Source organism: Rattus rattus, chromosome 15, assembly GCF_011064425.1.
Source record: "Rattus rattus isolate New Zealand chromosome 15, Rrattus_CSIRO_v1, whole genome shotgun sequence".
Taxonomy (NCBI): domain Eukaryota; kingdom Metazoa; phylum Chordata; class Mammalia; order Rodentia; family Muridae; genus Rattus; species Rattus rattus.
The window spans coordinates 52063794-52081223 of NC_046168.1; positions in this window are offsets into that span (position 1 = coordinate 52063794).

Here is a 17430-nt window from a genome sequence, read left to right on the forward strand (position 1 = left end):
CGCTGACCTTCTCATCCAACATGACGGCTACCTTATGCCGAGGGGTTTCCTTTCTGAGTCCTTTCTGCACTCTATCCGCTCGCTTTTTCTTCATGAGATTATTGGTCACTTTTGCTACTGAACTTTTGAGATCTTCATCCAGGGTTTTACCCACTCCTGTGTCTTTTGAGTTCAGTGGTCGAGTCTCCTCCGTCTTTCGGAGAAGTCACGCCGGCTTGCATTTGGTCATTTTCCCCGGGTTGTGATTTCTCTTTCCCGGCTCAGATCACCTTTCCAGGGTTACCTGGAGGTCTTTTTAGTGAGCAGCCTGTACTCGAGGATTCAATCCCCGGTCCCATTCTGAGCACCTAAAGCAAACTGCTGTAGTAGCAAGAACACCGAAGTGTCTGAGATACAGAAAGACAAGCAACAAGAGTAATAACGCGCGAATATATTATCAATTGGCAGACAGACAGACAGACAGCATGTCGTGGAGGTAAGAGCTGTTTAGGACTGTGGAGGTTTTTTTTTTTTTTTTTTTTCGAGCTGAGGACCAGAACCCAGGGCCTTGCGCTAGGCGAAGCGCTCTACCACTGAGCTAAATCCCCAACCCCTAGGACTGTGGAAGTTTGAATGAGATATACCTCATATTCTCAGGCCTTTGACTCTCTGGTCCCCCTCTAGTGGTGCTGATTGGGGGTTCGGGGGGGGGAGGCACTTAGGAGGTGTGGCCTTGCTGGAGGAAGTTTGCCACTGGGAATGGAGTTTGTGTCCTTCTCAACTTGCCCTCCCTGCTTCCTGCATGTGCCTGGGGATGGTGGGCTCTCAGTTTCTTGCTCTAGCAACCTTCCTGCCTGACTCCCTGCCGACCCTCTGTGTTTTACTCTTTCCCATCTGGAAATCCGAATAAACCCTTCCTTCTGTAAAATTGCCTTGGTCATGGTGCTTTGATATATAAGTACGGAGCAAAGAATAAACCGCTACGGTGAAGGGATGTGGCAGGGAGACGGAGAAGGAGGTGAAGCAAAGTTAAATTAAAGGGAAGAGAAGAGGAATGGGGAAAAATTTTATGATGGATAAAAGGAGAAGAAATTAGGGGAAAAATGAAATAACAGATATTTCCTAATCATCAAAGAGATTTAACCAAAGTATGATAAAAATAAGAAGGGAATAAAAGAACGAAAGCATTTGGGTCAGGGTTCCGCGCATCCCCTCTCGCCCACCACCCTGGAGGAAAGGGTTTAACGCAGCTTACAGTTCCACACCACAGCCCATCGCGGAGGGAGCTCCGGACAGGAACCTGGAGGCAGGAGCTGATGCAGAGGCCATGGAGGGTGCTGCTTACTGGCTTGCTCCCCATGGCCCAGTCAGCCTGCTCTCTCTTTTTTTTTTTTTTTTTGGTTCTTTTTTTCGGGGCTGGGGTCAGCCTGCTTTTCTATACAACTCGTGACCACCTGTCCCAGGGCGGCACCACCTCTATGGGCTGGGTTCACTCACAGCCATCGCCAATCTAGAAAACGCACCTCAGGCTTGTCCATAGGCCAACATTTCCACAGCTGAAGTGCCCTCTTCTAAAATGACTCTGGCCTGTGTCAAACTGATATAAAAAATAGCCAGTGCTCTGTCTTCTGTTTTTTTGTACTTTTAAAATGTAAAATCAGTCCTATATGGCTTTCGGAAGTTCTTTCTTTCTCATTCTTTTTGAAACAGAGCATGTTTTTCTTATCCTAACACTTCTCTGGGTCACATGATTCCGATTCTAGCCCGTGATCTTTCTCAGTAGTTTCGTCGTTCACTGAAACAGTGCCTTCCATTTCTTGTGGGTCTGCTAAGAGTCTCCTCTGGGGGTTGAACCTGATCTCATGACCAGTCTTCATATATACTTATGAGGAAAACCTAACATAACCACCTCAGTATAGCTGGAGAAAGGATTTGATAAAGTTCAATACTTTTTAATGATAAAAGAACAAAAGATGCTCAGCAAACTTAAAAACAGAAGGTGACTTCCTCACCATCATAAGGTTATTTATGAACAACCCACTTCTGGTATCATACACAACGGAAGGATGGACACTTCCCCAAGGATCAAAACAAGGCAGAGAGATTGGCCTTCACATTCACAATTCAGTATTGTACTGGAAGACCTAGCCAGAGCAGTTAGGCGAGAAAAGAAATAAACATCATCTAGACTGTGGAAAAGAAGGAGCAAAACTATATTTCAGATGATTCTACACATAGAAAATCCTCCGGAAAGCCAAGCCTTGTAATCCCAGGACCCTGAAGAATGAAGCAGGAAGACCATGGATTTGGGGCTGACTTGAGCTAGCTAGTAAGACTGTCAAAAATAAAATAAAACAACATTTAAAAAAAAAAGGAGAGAGATGGGAAAGATTCCTTCGGAATTTACGAAAAGCTACCATGGCTAATAACCAAAAGTAGTTATTACAGCATGCAAGATCAGTCTACTAAGAGTATTGATCCAAGATAAACTTCTATTCCAATAATGGCCCCCAAGAGGATAATAAGACCTGTATGAGAAAACCTATAGAATATAGTTTTTAAATAAATGGAAAAGGTATCCCATGTTCCTGGACAGGAAGACTTTAATATATTTTCCAAGTTATCTACATATTCAATACAATTTCTATAAAGATTCCAGTGCTTTCTTGGGAAAAGAGAAAAGCTGACATGCAAATTCATACAGAATTTCAAGGGGTCCCCAATCAGCTAGAACAAGATTGAAAAAGAAAAACAAAGTCGGAAAAGACATATTTCCCTAATTAAAACACTTGGTACTGGCATAAAGGCAAACATATGGATCAGAGGAGTAGAACTGGGTATCAATATAGAATGCCCTATATTTTATACACACTTGATTTTGACAAGAGTGTCAGAGACTATACAATATGAAAAAGGAAAAATATCACGTCAATAAATAATGTAGGGAACATCCACATGCAAGATAATAAACGTGATACTTGCTTCAATCTATACAGCAAAATTAGTTCAGAATGGGTCAACCATAAATGTAAGCCAAAATCAAACAAGTCTTAGAAGAAAATATATTTGTATGTCTGTATGACCTTGGATTTGACAATGAATTCATACGTCTAATACCAAAGCATGAACATCAGAAGAAATGTGATTTGATAAAATTAAAAGCTTTACACTTAATAATGAATTATCAATTAGTTAAATCAAAAGACACTGACAAGATTTTCTTTAAAGGAAAGAAAATTAGGAATGTTGGTGGCAGCGTGCTTATCCAATGGATACCAGGTTAGGTCCTAGCACTACACAAACAAAAGATAAAGCAGAAAAGAGTTAAAAGATGATAACATAGTCTTGAACAATATGTTAATAAATGCTTTGTGGGCTGGAGAGATGGCTCAGTGGTTAAGAGCACTGACTGCTCCTCCAGAGGTCCTGAGTTCAATTCCCAGCAACCACATGGTGGCTGAAAACCATCTGTAATGGGATCAGATGCTCTCTTCTGGTGTGTCTGAAGACAGCTACAGTATACTGATATAAATAAAATAAATATTAAAAAAATAAATGCTTTGTGTCCAGAATCTAGAAGAGATAGTTATAACTCACCAAGAACACAGCACAGGTTGGAAAGGAGTAAAGAGGCAGTGGGGTGAATTTGTAATCCTAGTGCTTGGAAACCTGAGGCAAGAAGGTCTCAAGCTTAGAGCTAGCATGAGTTACATAGTGAAACTCCTTTCAAAACAAATGGAGGGCCATAGTATCAGTGGTTAAGAGCACTGGCTGCTCTTGCAGAGGACCCAGGTTCAATTCCCAGCACTCCACAACACTCTCTGACTTAAGTTCCAGGGGGTCTGGTACCGTTTTCTGGCCTCTGTGAACACTAGCACACGTGTAGTGCACAGACATACATGCAGGCAAAACACCCATGCACATAAAATAAAAATAATGGAAAGAGTAGAATTACCCAAAAAATTCTCCACAGATCCATGTAAATGAACAATACATATATGATGTCCAACACGCACGGTCAGTCAACATATATAAATAAAAGGCAAAACAGGATACCAATTCACTGCTACTAGGACGGTGAGGAATAAGAAGAGAAAAATGGCAAATGTGTCTAGGTCAGTCTCTATGATAGTGAAACACAGAAGCACACATGCCCACACATTACATGTGACCCTTAAAACTACGCGTGTGTAAATGTACAGCTTGGTTTTTCTTGTTTTTACACATGTGTTACAATTTACAGGAAAAAAACTTCACGTAGCTTCATAAAAGTTAAAGAAAATGAACATACAAAATGTGTTTTTAATCACTTACATATACTTAAAGTATATTCAAGTCTAATATTAATAAACTTCAATTTTATCAACATCTACGCATACAAAACACAGACTATGCATAATGGTGTTCACAGCCTAGAGGAATGTCAACAAATGTAAGGACTCACTGTCACTTACAGCTACACAAAGTTAACAGCGTGCTGCTCTGACACGTTCGTGGTCACTCTGGGGAGCTCAGGGTTTGCAAGTGTGTCCCCATCGCTTGTCTTCCAAGTAGTTGCACACTTCGTAAAAACTCAATATTTCAGGGCTCACTGTATAACACATATGTGATGCAAAATACGCACGCGTGCGTGTGTGTGTGTGTGTGTGTGTGTGTGTGTGTGTGTGTGTGTTAGTCAGATGTTATCTCCAAAGAGCTGATATCTCCAGTAGTGGATATCCAGTAAAGTGTGAGGAGCTTAGAAGTGACACAGAGTTTGATGTGGACCGGGAGCCGAGAGTAGAACAAAAGGGACTCTGAGCCTCTCTGTCTTGGCATCTTCACCCATCACCATAGCAACACAATGGTCCTCATTGCACCCTACTTATCACCACCACATCCCAGCAGTCACCGTCATAGGCACACGGCATCGCATTCTCACCATAACCGTCACACATATACACATGCGTCACACCTTGCACTCCTAGCTCACCATCGCAGACCCCATCATCTTTGCACTCCATCACCGTGTATCTAGGCCGTCATCATTGTAACCTGTTTGTCAGTAGGAGCTAAGAAGCCGAGAGTCCCATAGCTACACAGCAGTCTGTAGCACAGGCCTTGTGGCCAGGCGCTTTAGTATTAGCTGCACAGACAAGGTCATTAGAATAACAGTTTTTCTATCTCTGGAGAGAAACAACTCTGGTCGTGAAGGATGATCTTAATGTATTCCTGAATTATTTCTTCTTCTTTTTTTTTTTTCTTTTCTTTTTTTTTCGGAGCTGGGGACCGAACCCAGGGCCTTGTGCTTGCTAGGCAAGCGCTCTACCACTGAGCTAAATCCCCTTCTTTTTCTCCCCCTCATCCTCTCATTTTTCTTCTTCTCCCCTTCCCTTTCCCTCCCCTCCCCCTTCTCTTCCTCTCCCTTCCTCTTCCTCCTTTCCCTCCCCCTCTCCTCCCCCTCCCTCTCCCTCTTCTTTTCCTTCTCTGTCTTCCTCTTCCTCCTCTCCCTCCCCGTCTGGTCCCCCTCCCTCTCCCTCTCCTCCTCTACCTTCCTCTTCCTCCTTTGCTCCCCCCCCACACCTTAGCACCCTTCTCTTCTTGTTTTTGAGACTCAGTCTCTCTACGTAGCCTGGGTGCCCTAGAACTGGCTACATAGACCATGTTGGCCTTGAATTCACAGGGACCCACCTCTGCCTCTTAGTTTGGTAGAATACATCATTGACTTCTCCGATTCTGGGCTTTTCATTTTCAGGAGACCTTTAATCACTGCTTTAAATACATTGCTTACTATTGATATACTTGGGTTTTAAAAACTGGTCTTGGTTTGTGGGCCTCCGTGCCAGAGGTTTTCCACGGAGATCTCTGGTCCGGCTAGGTTGGCGGGTCCAGGAGAAAGGAGGAGAACTCGGGTAGGTGTTGTTCGGCCTCCGTTTCAGGCCGGGCTTAGCCAGCAGGAGATGGACTAGTCAGCGAGGGGTGCAGGAAGGTTTCTGGCAGCAATTTTGGGAGAGCAGATCTCTTCCCCAAGCGGCGATGTTACAGCTCTTAGGGCAGAAGCTCTCAGACAATGGAGTGATTCTTGTGCACCTTTAATTCTGAACACGACCCTGAGATTTTTTGGATAGGTCAGACCTCATCTACATATTCGGGGGCGTGGTCCTGTCTGTACCACTGATCTGTCTTGAGCCTATGTGACCTGTGGTCACGTCCTCACCTGTGGAGGAGGGGCTGGGGCATTGCTCTACGTGACTTGATCTGTCTCAAACATCTCTACAGGGGTTTGGGTGGGGGGCTGCAGCTAGTGACACCCTGATCTGGGAGGCTGGGAATGTGCCTGCCATCCATTTTAGGGTCTCCTGGGGATCCAACCTATTTCAACCAGGAATCAGGGTACCTTTTGCTGCCCGACATTGGGTCAACTTTGGTAGACCAGATGTATCTTGAAATTTATCTACCTTCAGATGTTCCAATTTACCAAAGTATGGAATTTAAAAAGTATTTGCCAATGATTCTCTGGATTTTGATATTTTTTTATATACTTCCCCCCTTGACTCTGAAATTTATTCAAATTATTTCAAATTATTAATCTGAGGCTTTTATTTCCTTTGGTTAACTTGGATAAAGATGTACCAATCTCAGTTATCTTTAAAAGAACCAGCTTTTTGCTCCATTGAGCCTTAGATTATTTCCTTTTTTTTTGCTTCTATATCATTAACTTATTATTTATTATTATTTTTTTCACTTTTTTTTTTTTTTTAGCTGGGGACCGAACCCAGGGCCTTTTGCTTGCTAGGCAAGCGCTTTACCACTGAGCTAAATCCCCAACTCCATTATTTATTATTATAATTTATTGTTTATTATTGGCCTCTATTATTTCCGTGTAAGAATTTTGAGTTTGGCTTCTTCTTGCTTTTGTTGAACCCTGAGATACACCATCCATTTATTTGTTTGAGATTTTTCTCAGTTTTTAATGTCAGCATGCGCAGCTGTGGCCTTCCTTCTAAGCTCTATCTTCGGTGTGTCCCAAAGGTTCTTGGACATTGTGTTTTCACTTGCATTTAAACAGAATAATCAAACATGTCCCTGACTCCTCGAGTGACCCACTGATCCTTCAGAGACATAGTATTCTGGCTAGGTATCTGTCAGATCTCTTGCAGCTGGAGTTCCCGCCACCTGACATGGGTTCTGGGAACCGAATTCAGATCCTTCAGAAGAATACAAAGAGTACTCTTAAACACTGATCTATCTTTCTCTCCCCTCTTCTTCACTTCTGGGTTTTATTGATTTATTTTTATTTCATGTGCATTGGTGTTTGGCCTGCATGTATGTCTGTGTGGGGGATCCACTGGAAGTTAATTACGGTGCTGGGAACTGAACCTGGGTCCTCTGGAAGAGCAGCCAAGGCTCATAACCACTCAGCCATCTTTCTGGCCATGACTTCTAGTTTTATCACATAATGATCAGGGAAGACACAAGAATTTATTTGAATTTTTATTTGTATTTGATAAAAAAAATCACCTTATGGCCTAAACTGTGCTGTATTTTGGAGAACGTTCTATGGGATAATCAAAAGAATCTGTATTCTGCAGATATCAGATCGCTGTTGTACAGATATCTTTGGTTCCATTTGCTCTATGATGTAGCTTAACTGTGAAGTTACTTTTTCTTTTCTGTTTTTGTCTAGGTGATGTATCCATTGGTGAGAATGGACTATTGAAGTCAATGGCTTTATATTTGGACCTGTCTGTCTCTCTTTATCAACTAATATTTGTTCTTATACATCAAGTTGATGTATGAGACTATACACATTTACGTTCTGTGTAATCCGTAGTAATCTGGCTGTGTTCTGTGAATGTCTTGAGGCTGAATGAAGAAGTAATGGACTAAGTTGTTTGGTGGGGAAAATTTCAGGACAGTGTAGCACTGAGGATGGCACATCTCTTAGCCAGGCTTGCAATGAAGAAAATCAGCAACTGCAGGAATATGAGAAGAGTGCATTTGGAGAGGAGAAGGAATTGCAAAAGCCTGAAGCCACAGACACAGTGCGTGTAGACACTGCGTCTGCAATTGTCAAAGCAACTAGGCCATTAAGGAGAAGACACGGACTGCACTGGGGCTCTAGGGAAGGAACCCCAGTACAACTGGAGGTGATCCTTGGCCTCTGTTTCTTGCTTCATCTGTGCTCCTTGATGTGCCCGGATGTGAGCAAGCCCTGCCAGCCTGTCTTCCCCGCCTCGGTGAGATGTGTTCTTCATAGCTTTGAGTCAAACAACTGCTCTCTTAAGTTTCGTCTTTCAGATATTTTATCACGGTATGAGATCACGCTAGACTCTGAATGACCTTTCTGTCCCTTCTTTTAACCTATCTGAGCACCCCTTTTTCCCATTTTCTTTAATTGAAAATAATTTTTTTCATATAATATATTCTGATTCCTCCAACTCCTCCGAGATCCTCTCCTCCCTTCCCGTCTGAATCCACACCATCTCTGTCTCATTAGAATCTACAACAGGCACCTAAAGAACAATAATAAAATAAAATGAAATAGGAGAAAACACAAATACAACAGAACTGGAATAGGACAAAACAAGCAAACAAACAAGCAAAGAGAGGAAAGAGTGCCAAAGAAAAAGCACATATAGACACAGGGACTAAAAGGAAAAATAGAAAAACATAAACAAGGAAATCCAAGGGAAAATCTGGGAAAATCCAAGAACCCAAAAGAACAAAAGCCCTTATACTTTCCCTTTCACTCAATATAGCCTCCCTTTTCTTACCCAGACCCTGCTCATTTTTCAGACCCACACAGAGTAACGTTCTAGCCCATCGCCGTGCTAATACTCCTGTTCATTTTTTTAAAGATTTATTTATTATATATGAATACACTGTAGCTGTCTTCAGACACACCAGAAGAGAGCATCGAATCTCATTATAGATGGTTGTGAGCCACCATGTGGGTGCTGGGATTTGAACTCAGGACCTCAGAAAGAGCAGTCGGTGCTCTTAACCACTGAGCCATCTCTCCAGCCCCACTCCTGTTCATTTTTAAATATAGCACACATAGGTTTCTGACTGCAGTGGGGTCAGTGCTGCTGGTATTGCTGCCTGAGTGTCAGCTCTACACATTGAAGTGTAGTCTATCGCGTCTGACCACGGCACTCCTGGGCCCTCCCTTCTTCCTCTGAAAGCGTTGAGCCCTCTGCTAAATGCAATGACCATGGCTCACTTCTTGGTACACCAAGCTTGAGAGAACACAGGGGGGCAACCCTTAGCCTGTATGCGATATTTGGGTCTGAACCCTGCCTCTTCCAGGAAAAGTCCTCCTTAGATACCCTAGTTTTTTTTGACAATCTTAATTCTGTTCTAATGTTTTCTAAGTGGTGTGATTTGACCAATGATATATGAGTCAGATTTTTATTGCTTTTACAAACACTTGAAACATTTTAAAACAGAAGGATTTGTATGGGTTCATGTTTTCAAAGGTTTCAGTCAAGAGTAGGTGGCTGCACTGTTTCTTGGTAAAGTAAGGCAGAGGATTGTGGCAGAGAGGGCATCATGGTGCGGAATTTCTCACCTAATGGTAGCCAGGAAGGAGAAAGGGATAACGGTCTGGCTCCAGAGGTAAAATAAACCCTTCAAAGACATGCCCCACTGACTTCCATCTAATCATCTCCCCAAGTTCCACCGTTTCCCAGTAGTCCATTCAAATTTTGAATTCACCAATGGCTTAAAACATTGATTAGTTCACAATTATATATATGCTGCCTTAGGGTTTTACTGCTGTGAGCAGACACCATGACCAAGGCAAGTCTTATAAGAACAACATTTCATCGGGGCTGGCTTACAGGTTCAGAGGTTCAGTCCATTATCATCAAGGTAGGAACATGGCAGCATCCAGGCAGGCATGGTGCAGGAGGAGCTGAGAATTCTATATCTTCATCTGAAGGCTGCTAGCAGAATACTGGCTTCCAGGAAGCTGGGATGGGACTCTTAAGCCCACACCCACAGTGACACACCTACTCCAACAGGACTACACCTCCTAATAGTGCCACTCCCTGGGCCAAGCTCATACAAACTATCATATATGCATAACACACATATATGGATTAATTAGATTGCCTTATATGATGGGGCTGGGTAGTCCACCAATGGCTGTATGGAGAATATGAGGGAAAAGCAGTGTGTGTGTGTGTGTGTGTGTGTGTGTGTGTGTGTGTGTGTGTGTGTGTGTGTGTCTGTGTCTGTGTCTGTGTCTGTGTGTGTGTGCTTTGTTACTTCTGAGTAAGTTTGATCACTGTCTCCTTACTGTCTCACCCTCCATTCTGTCTTCTTACATTCAATACTATCACCTGGCCCAACTATTTCTCTAGTGAGCATGCCACAAAAGTAGTGGGCATTGCAAGTGGCCCACAGATCCCCCCCCATCTGTGTAGCCTGTGTAGCCTGCTGAGTGGAACATGTACTTTTCAGCCAGCCAGTCACCTCTGAGAGCTTGTGACCTTGTCTCCTCACATTCTGCTGAACGCTGTCACACCTGTTAACCTGTCGCCACTGTTCCTTCAAAGGAAGAGGTCTTTGGATACCACCTCGGTTACGGGATCAATGTCTTACCTAGAGTTATGCTCTGATTGAGAATCCATAGGGAAAACATGTGGGACATTTGCTACGGAAGTATTAGGTGTTGCGTGTTCACTGGAGGAACTGGTGGGGAAAGCGGCAGTGTTTAATACAGGAGTAGATTGGGGTTGGGTATCATCTTGGGTGAGGTTAATTCATTAATCTGTTGTAAGGCTACTTATTTGTGAATTCCCTCTGGTATGAGCTTTCGCGTCACCAGGTATGATATGCTAGGCTTCATTTAAGGTTTGCTACGGTGCGTCTGTGCAGACCCCGTGCATTCACCAACGCCGATCCACTAGTCAGAGCAGAGAGTAATAAGTTCAGGTGGCGGGTGGTACTCTATCACACTGAGAGAAGGGATCTTCAAAGTGCCAACTACCTTTTTGTTATGTTAATAAACTGGCTGACTCTAGCACTTTTCCAGTAGCTTCCGGGTGGGGACTAGATCAAGAGTAGAACTGTGACTTTCAGCCACATTCCCCAGCCTCCCGGACTATCCAGAAGGCTGGAGGTTGAGACTATTACCAGTGGCCATCGGTTTAACCTATCGCTCCTACATGATGTTGCTTCCATAAGAAGGGGCATCAAAGATTGGGTTCAGGGAGCATCTTGGTAGTAGAAATTTGGAGGATCTTGGACTCTCATGCTCTTCCTGAGGGCAAAGGGCTCTGCTCTTTCCATATTCCTGGGCCATCTCTTCCCTCTGGGGTTCACCAAAGCTCTGCAGGTCCTTTAAATAAACCACTTAGCATGTTTCCCCGAGTTCATAGCACCACCATTCCGAGTCAATACAACACAAGGAGACTCAAAAGATGATGGGAGGTTGGACCCTACCAAGCGGGCGTGAAGTGACTGACAAGGTACTTTAATTGTAAGTGGGGCTGGGTCACCGCCCAATGACAGTGTCAGAATTGAACTGGAGTTGAGGACACCCACCTGGTATCCACTGCAAAATTGCTTGGCTATTGCCCCACATTTCTTGGTGACCAGAAGTTTAAAAAAAAAAAAAAAACAAGCCAAAATACCATTACTACCACCATCATCACCACCACCACCACCACCACCAAAATATCTGTGAAGACTGTTAAATAGAGACTAGAAAAAGAAAGAAAACACCCTGGTTTTCCCCATTTCTATATTGTTAGAACATCACTTTGGAATACTCTGGAAGCAAAGAGTGTTTCTCACTTCCGCTTGCTCCCGCTCTGTAGTGAGCTATACTCATCTGTCAGAAAAGTTGGAGCCCGCCTAAAGAGATTCCCTACAGATCCTGGAAGATGCTCTTTAGAAAGTCATATGTCAGTCAGCTTTACAAAGATTATGATGCCAACTAAACTCCTGAGCAACAAATCTCCCCAGGGATCCCTAGAGGCCAGTATAGGCATCTTTAGCTATAGCTTTGAGTAGAAAGATAGGCTCCCAAGTAGTCAATGTCCTGCACTTCCAGAATATATGGTGGTACAAGGTGGTATCAAATACATATACAAAGCACAATAAAAGTGGTTGCCAAGGCGAAGAAAAATTGGTTGTACACTAAATCAGTGTGGTAGTTTGAATATGCTTGGCACATGAGAAGTGACACTATTAGGATGTGTGGCCTTATTGGAGGAGGTGTAGCCTTATAAGAGGAAGTATGTCACTGTGAAGGCAGGGCTTTGAGGTGTCATATATATGCTTAAGCCTGGCCAGTGTGATCCAAAGTCTCCTGCTGGCTGCCTTCCAATCAAGATGTAGAACTCTTGGCTTCTTCAGCATCTTGTCTGCTTGGATCCTGCCGTGGTTCCTACTGTGATGATAATGGACAGAACCTCTGAAACTATAAGCCAGTCCCAATTAAATGTTAGCCTTTATAAGAGTTGCCTCAGTCATGGTGTCTCTTTACAACAATGGAAACCCTAACTGAGACAGAAGTTGGTACCAGGAGTGGGGTATTACTGTGATAGGCCTGACTATGTTTTTGTTAGGAGGAATGTGGATTTGGGGACTTTGAATTTGTAATACTTTAAGTGGGACTTAATGGGCTGTTCTATAGGAATATGGAACATTGATGCTGAGGGTAATTTGCACTCTGGAGATCATTCTCATGTTTTTGGTGAAGAACGTTGCTGCTTTTTGCTCTTGTCTGAAGAGTCTATCTGAGGCTAAGAAGAAGAGACTCAGATTAATTGCATTGACAATGGAATTCTCAGAAAGGCCCAGCATAGACTTTGTCCTCTGGTTCACTTTCATAAAGAGCATTTTGATCAAGTATAGAAAGTTTAAAAAGGAAAAAAAAAAAACCAAAATGTATGGATCAAGTATTAAAGGGGCACCAGGGAGTGCAATGGAGCTAAATCCTGTGTTAGAGGAGCTAAGCAGATTAAGAGAGTGGTGACTTTGGGGTAAGATCCCACCCACCTAAGCTCATTGTTTATGTGTTTGCAGCTGAACAAGCAATAGTTACGTCCTGTTAGCCGGTATTACCTGGTTATTGTTTTTATTTAGATTTTTAATCTGAAATGAACTACAATCCAGAAATGGACGGCATACCTGAGATCCAGATCTTGAGGCTTAGTGACCATGAAAAACTTAGGCCCAGGGTTGGAGAGATGACTCAGCAGTTAAGAGCACTGACTGCTCCTCCAGAGCTTCAGCTCCCAGCAACCATATGGTGGCTCACAAACATCTGTAATGGAATTTGATGCCCTCTTTGAGTGTGTCTGAAGATAGCTACAGTGTACTCATATACATAAATCTTTAAAAAAGAAACTTAGGCCCAGGCATAATGGGATGCACATTTAATCTTAGGAGACGAAGGCGAGCCGATTTTTCAGTTCAAGGACAGCCTGGTACAGAGCAAGTTCGAGGTAAAAAAGATTTAGGTCCAGGCATGGTGGTGCATGCCCTTAATCCCAGAATTTAGGAGACAGAGGCATGTAGATCTCTGAGTTCAAGGTCAGCCTGGTCTAAGCAGTGAAGGATATAATAGAACAAGGGGGCCATGTTCCAACTCCAGCAAGCAACAGAACTCAACAGCTTCGGCCATGTGTCTCTCTCTGGCTTTATAGTCAAGAGGATAATGCGACTCCTGGGACAACTGAAGCTGGTGAGCTGGAGCTAAGAAACTAGCAGTGATTAAGAAGAGACCAGCATCGCTGAGATGATATCTTCTGGGAAGTGTTTTCTGAGAACACAAAGAAACTGGGTTCCAGAGATAACCAATGTTGTACCTCATGCTGCAGCTGGACTTGGTAATGTGTAAGAATTACCCAGGAGGTACTGGTTTTGAAGGCATTAAGGGGTCATGGAGAGCAGCTGAGGCTTGACCCTGTGAAAGGTCATTGGTGAAGGTTGATTGCATTGCAACTGCTTTACAGTTGATGGCCTAGGACTGAAGGGGTCATGCCAAGAAGTTGATGCTTGGCACCATGATGAGGGCCTATGAGAGGCTATTGCTGAAGTCTAGTTGCAGTGAAAAACCTTGGCACGTTGGGGATGCCAGTACCACAGGATGACCATCGAAAACATCAGCAGCAATGGAGTGCAGTCAAACAGACCCTGGAGCGCTACAGAGGGTAGAGCTGGAAATGTGGCCCAAGCCCTTTGGAGGTGCCCAGAAGATCATGTGTCAATTCCAGACACTGGAACAAGAAGCTGTAAATTTGAAGTTGCCTTGGAGACCCCAAGATGTTTGAGATGCTAGAGCTGTGGGATACCTGCTGAGGAGAACCGCTAACAGGGAGCGGAGACAGCCGAAGAGAAAGATGTGTGCTGCAGTCAACGAAGCAGAAAAGTGTCGGAGATCTGAAGACCGCATTGACATCAGACACGGAGATGCACAGTTTGGAGTCTGCCCAGCTGGCTTCTGGTCTTGCTTTGGTCCAATATTTCCTCACTATGATATTGTGGAATAGTAATGTGTATCCTATGATGTTGGAGGTGTGTGATCTGCTTTTCGATTTTGATTTTATAGAAGGATTACAGTTAAGAGATTGCTTGAATCTCAGGAGAGACTTTGGACTTTTAAACATTGGTGAGAATGGGATAGACTATGGAGATTTTTGAAGTTGAACCAAAGGTATTTTGCATTATGCCATGGCTAGGTATGGCCTTCATAGACTCGTGTGTTTGAACAAGCCTATACCAGCCACAGTGTGGAATGTGGTAGTTTGAATATGCTTGGCTCATGGGAAGTGGCACTATTAGGAGGCATTATTGGAGAAGGTGTACCCTTGTCACTGGAGGTAGGGCTTTAAGGTCTAATATATATATTAGACCACATATATATTATATTATATTATATTATATTATATTATATTAGCTTAAGCCTGGCCTGTGTGATCCACAGTCTTCTGCTGGCTGCCTTACAACCGAGATGTAGAACTCTCAGCTCCTTCCTCCAGCACCTTTTCTGCCTGAAACCCGCCATGCTTTCTACTGTGATGATAATGGACTAAACCTTTGAAACTGTAAGCCAGCCCTCATTACATGATTTATAAGCGTTGCCTTGCTCACGGTGTCTCTTCACAGAAACCCTAACTGAGACAGTATTGGTGAGAAAAGTTTAAAAACACAGTTGAGTCTACACCCAGTCCCACAGTATAATCAAACTAATGTCTAACATGGTAAGACATGGTTGGGCTAAGCCCCAAGAGTGATTTGAATACCTCCCGCAGATTTTGTTCATTCTGCTCCTTTCACGGGTGAGGATATGTTTTACTTATTGCTTATTTTCAGGATGAAATGAAGAATTTACTTGTCCCCCAAGCCAGCGCCTTTACAGTCGCTAAGAACTTGCTTGCCTTTGTGTTTCCCTGTTAAAACATGCCAACTTTCAGCCTACATGATCAAGGTCTACACATGATAGGACTGTCACCACAGAGTGTATGCTACCTCTTATCAAAAGCCACCCTACCTTGGCCACCTGCAAATTCTGGAAAACTTTAAGGAACCACACATTCCCATAGGGAAAAAAAAGTAGGAAAACTGGATGCAAGGTTCCCTCCTCCACATACATACTAAGACTTTGCGAGCCAGGGCTTTAAACTGTGTCTTCCTGAATTCATATGAAAACCTAAGCCCTTACATGCTGGTACCAAGAGTGAGGCCCTGAATGTAAAACCTGGTGTGAGTGTCAGACATTTAGGTCAGATCTATTAACCTTCTTTTCCTTGAGACACTGAGAAGAGTTTACCTAAGGATCCCTTGAGACTTTTCTTTCTATTGGCAGAACATTTTACATTCCCTTGTACTGACATATGACCTATGTCCAAGGTTCAATTTCTCCTGTATCTCTTATTTTCAAAAGGTGGCCCTGGCCTTTCTCCTGTTTCCATTTGGCTCCTTCTAGTCCTTTCCTTTCTTTGAAGATGGGGACAAGAAGGGTATGATACAATCTGACTGATCATACCTTGTCTCCCCCCTCCCCCCTTTTTTTTTTTGAGATTAGGTTGTTTTTGACTTGTAATCCTCCTACCTCAGCCTCTCAGGTATTGGGGTCATAGGTCTGTCTCATTGCACTTGGTACGATAAGGACTCTCACACTGAATAACGAGGCTTGTAGTTGCTTAAAAGGGGGAAAGATATGCCCAAACCAGAAAGGTGTGGGTTTCCAATATCTAGCCCAGTAACAGGCACAGGAGGTGGGCAGTGACTACAGACTGAATGATGAACACTGGAGGAGGAAGCTTGGGAGTAGAGGGGCCAGGGAAGGAGCCTGAATAGCAAGTTTTGTGAGAGTTTAGGGCTTTAGGAAGGGAGTTTCCATAGTGTTACAGGCGAAAGACAGGTCCAAAACGATGAGGACTAAAGTCTGACTTTGGATTCAACAACTAGGAAATCACTGGTGACCAAGTTTCTTCAGCGCGGTTGTACTGAGGAGGCAGTACTTGAGGTTGAGGAGTCAAGAGCAGGTGAGGAGAAGGGACAAAGACTTTGAGACATTTGTGCGCATGTCAGTCTGTATGACCGGAAGCTGAAAGGCTGACTTCATTTCACCCACGATTTCTCCGCGGAGATGGGTAGGAACATCACGCTCACTTGCTGCTGTAATTTCACAATCAAACTAAACTACCACTTATGAACAAATAGGATAGGCCGGCTCTATTTCAGTTATGACTTGTCTTCATGTAGGAAATAAGAGCAGGTTGTGGTCAGTATCATCAGCCCAACATTGGACACGCTTAAAACTGAAGTGGCCACTTATCGGGTGCCTATTATCTCTAGTAACTAGGCCAAACTGAACAGAAGGCAGACTAGAAAATGGTGCAATCGAGGCAGGAGGATAAAGGTTTCCGACTGGGCAGAGCAAACGTGGTGCATACCACCAGCCTGGGGAGAACCTAGAACCTAGATGGCGGTTGATGGGAGCCCAAGTCTTGGTTTGGTTGTATGGACATGACCTTCTGTGGAAATGGAGAGTTGATGAGGACAGGGGTTGTCAGACTGGGGAATCTCTGGGATCCATAAGGGGCGGGGATAGAAGACAGGCCTGTTAAAAGGACTGCAAAGCATTTTAAGAGAGAGTTTCTATTTGTCTTCTCCAAAAGTTTCTGCTGAGCCTCTTGCTGCATCTAGAGCAGGCAGGCTTTCTGTAGGAGGGGCTTGGTCTTTCCATGGATGGAGACTCAAAAACAATTTGAAAGCTCCTTCTCCATGTACAATCCAACTTGAGAAATATTCTACCATTATGCAAATACATGCAATTAACTCTCTTCTTACACAGTGTGGTATGGATGTAACTTTAATTCTCAAAATTCTCAAAAGGTGTGACACAAATTTTCTTAGAAGAATGATGAGTCAGGAGATCCTATCCCGTTGGCTCACCAAGATATGTCAATCATAGGCACACTGGTCCAAGTTCCTAGAGTTTCT